This window comes from Vigna umbellata, chromosome 6 (genome assembly GCF_029865625.1).
Source record: "Vigna umbellata cultivar VRB3 chromosome 6, Vumbellata_1.0, whole genome shotgun sequence".
NCBI classification, from domain to species: domain Eukaryota; kingdom Viridiplantae; phylum Streptophyta; class Magnoliopsida; order Fabales; family Fabaceae; genus Vigna; species Vigna umbellata.
In genome coordinates this window covers 35,322,326-35,327,836 of record NC_142170.1, presented here as the reverse complement: position 1 = coordinate 35,327,836, position 5,511 = coordinate 35,322,326, and the positions used below count along the sequence as shown (strand labels likewise).

The window sequence follows — 5,511 nt, the reverse complement described above, 5'->3', positions numbered from 1 at the left end:
CATCAACATCACTGAATCCCTCTACATCATTACTGCCAAACCCCAAGCAACTACTTTAGTTGCCTCTGATCTAAAAAACTTACCTGAAGCTTCCTCATCAAATACGTTTCGTGTTATGATAAATTTTGAATTTTATCAATGGTTAATAACCTTTAACATTTCAAAACAACTACTAAACATTATACTCAAATTCACAAACTTTTTCTAACTTTAGTTTTAGTTTTCGTTTCTGTTTTCTTTTTCACATGATCAAATAATCTCTAAGGGTGAAAGGATAACAAAATTTACATTGAATATCATTATAATTTACTTATTAAATGTCAATTATTTAAAAAAAAATAACGTATTTTTTATAAATAAAATAAAGATTTCTGGGTCATTAGTAATTAATATTAAAAAATTGCCTGTCACACACTAACAATAACTTTTGGTCAGAACTAATTACTACTTTGGTATATAAAAATGTATGAATTAATGATAATAAATACTTAAAATAGTGTTGACTGTTTCCTAATCCAATAAATATTTAGAAGGCGGAATTTCTTTGGCAAATCTTTATGTTTTCTAGTTTTATATAGTATTTTATTTTTAACTAGAGAGTATAAATAGTTATGCTTTAAATTTTATGTTTATGTTGACTTATTTTTATTTTTTCTATTTCACAAAATTTGCAGCTCTAAAATTAAAAATTAGTAATATGTGAAAACTTGCAACTCTCACAGTAACACAATGATTAAATTCACACACGGTAGACTTTCCAGATAAAAGAAAAGAAAAGTAGGTTTGTGATAAATGGTCGAATCAGCAACAGTGAAATGATCTCAAAATGTGATTATTTTCAAGTTATTAAAGGTGGAGTGTAACAGCAGAGTTATATATGTATATAGGGAGAGACTAGGTCTCTGTGTTTCTGCTTCTTACAAACTCGTCAAACGCAGCATTTAAACCGTCTGCGACATTTGTCGATTCCTCTTTCCTTCAATTCTGTTTCTTTGGCTTGATCTTCCTCCATTTGAATCCAATCATACTTCACTTCTTCTACTTCCAACTTTTCCTCTTCCCTTGCCATTTCCTCGTTCTGTATTCGAATCTGATGCTTCCTTGAACCGAATCGGAAAATGAGGGGACCGTCTCCGAACTTCGTGGAGCCACGCCACCGCTCCTCCGCCTCCTTTAGGTTTTGCACCGTTACTTCATGCCTTACTTTAGTTTGCGTTTGTTTTTGTATCTTCTTGTGTGAACTGCATTTTAGATGTCACATCTATTTTTAGCACTTGAGCTGTAGAGAATTTCGAAATCCTCGCTATCTGCTTCAATTTTTGCTTTTATTTATTTCTACGAAGATAACGGAATCTTTTGCCGGCGAACTGTATTTCTTGTGTCGTAATTCAAAATTGGCGCGATATGTTCGTAGGATCTTGGTATCTCAGCAATGCAATAATGATGAGGGAAATTGAACCTTGATCTTGATGATTTCGTGCTACTTGGACTGTTTCTCATGTTTATTGGATACTGAATTTTTGTTTACTTTTCTTTCTTGTTGGTGCAGTGAAGATACCGGCAAGAGAAGGTCTCAAAGAAGTAAAGATTACAAAGATGTTGAGAAGTTGTTGCATACTCCGTTCCAAGAGAGGAGTATAACATGCAGGCCAAATTGGAAATTAGTTTTGGTTATTGTTATATTGGGAACCTTGGTTACCATTTTCCATCCTCCAGCTGTTTACAATACCGATCATTTGTCAAACTCTATTATGTCGCGGTATGTCTTTTGTTTTTCTCCGTATTTTCACATTTTTTGCATCCTTCTATTTCGAGCTCTGGTAGTTTCCTGCTGTTATATATTCGTAGTAGTTTTGTTTCTTAAATTTTGCTTTTCTGGAAGATGAAGCTTGCTCTTGGATTTCTTCTTCTTGCATTATGTATTAGAAGGAGAATTCATTTAGTGTTATGTATAAACATGTGTCGGTTCGAAGATTATGTCTGGTGTTCTTGAAATACTGCGGCAATGTATTTGTTCAGATCGTAAAGGGTGATTTAGTACGGTTACATCTTTCATTGTCTTAACTTGTCTTTTTTTTTTTTTTTATGCAGGCCAACTTTTATAAACAGCTGGAGAGGAGGATTTGGAGGAATTGATTCACGTTATGCATCATTTCTCAATATTGAGTGGAACCAAATATCTAATGTTCTCGAAAATTTGAAGGATAAGGACACATATCAGGGTGTTGGCTTATTAAACTTCAATGACAGTGAGAATGACCACTGGAAGGAGCTGATACCAGAAGCAGAGCATGTAGTCCTTAGTCTGGACTATGTTTCAAGTAATATTACTTGGGAAGTTCTGTATCCCGAATGGATAGATGAAGAAGAAGAATATGAGTTCCCTACTTGTCCAGCTCTACCTAGGATTCAGGTACCAGGAAAGCCACGGCTTGATCTTATTGCTGTCAAGCTTCCCTGCCACACGTCAGGACGCTGGTCTAGAGATGTAGCTCGTTTGCACTTGCAAATTGAAGCTGCAAGACTTGCTGCCTCTTCCAAAGGATATCATCCAGTGCGTGTGCTTTTGGTCACGGATTGCTTCCCGATTCCAAATCTATTTACTTGCAAGGACCTTATACAGCATGAAGGGAGTGCCTGGCTTTATGAACCCAACCTGAATAGACTGAGGGATAAGCTGCAGCTACCAATTGGTTCATGTGAACTAGCAGTTCCTATGAAGGCTAAAGGTCAGGTTCAAATAAACTTGTTTCTTACGCCATGTTCTCATTTCGTCCTTGCTTTTTTCATTTGGTCTCCTTATCCCGGAATCATGTTACCATCATGTTTTTAAGCAACAATCAGTTTGAGTTTCAAAATTTAAGTGTACCACATTTTTCTTTATTGAAGACTAAAATGGAAAATAAAAGGTTGGCCAAGGAGCATGGTGTATGATGTCACAACAGGTTTCCTTTGTAGTGCCACTGAAAACATGAACTTTTAAATTAATTAAATCCTGTTTTGTTGCATCAAAATTATTTTTAGGTTATTATACTTCTTTTATGATATAGTCCTGAAAGGCAATGTGGCTTCTGAAAGTATATTATTCCGTTGCCTTTGAAGTTTCTTGATCTTTGAAATTAACTGGATACACTGATCAGAGACTAACTATATTCTTTTACCAGAAAATTTCTATTCAGAAAGGCCACACCGAGAAGCTTATGCAACCATCCTGCACTCTGCACACTTATATGTTTGTGGAGCTATTACTGCTGCTCAGAGTATTCGAATGGCTGGTTCAACACGAGATCTTGTGATTCTTGTTGACGACACGATTACTGACTATCATAGAGGTGGCTTGGAGGCTGCCGGATGGAAGATTCACACAATCCAAAGAATCAGGAATCCAAAAGCAGAACCAGAGGCATACAACGAGTGGAACTACAGCAAATTCCGTCTCTGGCAGCTAACAGATTATGATAAAATCATTTTCATTGATGCTGACCTTCTGATTCTTAGAAATATCGATTTCCTTTTTGAGATGCCTGAAATAACTGCCATAGGAAACAATGCTACGCTGTTCAACTCAGGTGTAATGGTGGTTGAACCATCAAATTGTACATTCCAACTGCTTATGGATCACATCAATGAGATTGTCTCCTACAATGGAGGGGACCAGGGGTATCTTAATGAAATCTTCACATGGTGGCACCGGATTCCAAAACATATGAACTTCTTGAAGCACTTCTGGGAAGGTGATGAGGAAGAGAAAAAAGTGATGAAAACCCGTCTCTTCGGAGCCGATCCACCAATCCTTTATGTCATCCATTATCTGGGTTATAAACCATGGCTTTGCTTTCGAGACTATGACTGCAACTGGAATGTGGACATTCTGCAGGAGTTTGCAAGTGATGTGGCTCATGCAAGATGGTGGAAGGTGCATGATGCAATGCCACAAACTTGCATAAGTACTGTCTGCTTAGGTCCAAGCAGAAGGCTTCATTAGAGTGGGATCGTAGACAAGCAGAAAAGGGAAACTACAGTGACGGTCACTGGAAAATCAAGATAGAAGATCCAAGATTTAAAACGTGCTTTGAGGATTTCTGTTTTTGGGAGAGCATGTTATGGCATTGGGGTGAAAAGAATTGGACAGATAATTCCACTGTTAACAATTCGCCACCTGTTGTCCAAACCAAATCTCTCTCGTCTTTATGAATTTACTTCTCGTAGTTCATACTTCCATATATTTACTGTAGTGTTTCTCTCATTACCCTCGTCTACAGGCAAGTGATGGCATAAGGCTATTTTTGGTCCCAAAGTATGGTTTAGGTCAAAGGATTATACGTTGAAAGTGCATCAGTTACTCTTATATTCAAAGTAAATGACTTTAATATTTCATTAAATATCTTCTCCTGCCGCCGTTTTCGCTGTGCTTTCTATCTTTTCATGCTGTAACTCGGCATCAGTAATTAGGCATCTACTGTTACCTTAAAAAGTGGCACGAATGATGAATTAATACTGGTTCTCTGATCTTATTGAAACTGAAAGTATGATGGGGTTTATGGATGGCATGAGGACTTGATATTTCTGCACTGATTTATTTCTCTGCCAAAACACTCTGAATTATTTGAGAATTAACGATAAAAGTTGAGGAGTTAAATATATTTATTTCCTTTTTATCCTGACACAAATTTATTTCTGAGATTTTATTTTCCTCAAGGTCAAAAGTACCGCTCACGCTCTTGCATGGCGATCACTATCTTCATTTTCATCACTAGAGAGTATATGTATATACACATATGCCATTTACGGCGAACTATATTGTGCATATTAAAGTTGTTACGCGTGTTAGGCGAATTTAATTATGATTAATGTTATTCACTTTTTATGTGTGTTTGCTTCAACCGATTTGGGTGGATTTGCAGGCGCGGATTTGAGGGAGAAAGATCACCAACAACCTCACTGAGATGAGAAGATTTGAAGGGATGGAAAGTGAAATTATAAAACGGTCAATGATTATTTTGTCCCATATATGAGAACCTATTTTGCTCGTTTGAAATTGATTCTGGTGATGTTGTGGTTGTGGTGCCAGGAAGTAAAGGTGGTGAAAGAGCTTGAATGTGTGAATGGTTGAAGATGAAGAAGTTGAAGAAAAGTGTGGGCTGGTGGCAGCGGGTGGATCTAGAGGTGTGGAAAAAGGTTGAAGATGTGCATTGTTGAAGATGAACCAGTTGCAGAAGATGTGATTAATAATAATAAGGTTTAATTAAAAATAATAATAATGAAAATTGAGTAATTAAACATAATAATAATAATAATAATAATAATAATATTAAAAATAATAATAATAATTAGATTTTATTTTATATTTATTTTAAGGTTTAAACTTTCGGATAGTCCTCATATTTGTATGAGAATCTCAAGTGAGTCCTCATGTTTGTAACTCTTAAGAGGTGCTGACATGGTGCACGTTAAGAGGTGCTGACATGGTGCACGCTGATGTAAAAATATCTAATTATGTGGAATTTTTTT

At 36.1% G+C, this 5,511-nt stretch overlaps 1 pseudogene; it reads left to right on the top strand.

Annotated features, from left to right (window-relative positions):
* The first annotated feature begins 878 nt into the window (after positions 1-878).
* On the top strand, positions 879-4,518 carry LOC148197336 (putative UDP-glucuronate:xylan alpha-glucuronosyltransferase 3; annotated as a pseudogene).
* The last annotated feature ends 993 nt before the right edge of the window (positions 4,519-5,511 follow it).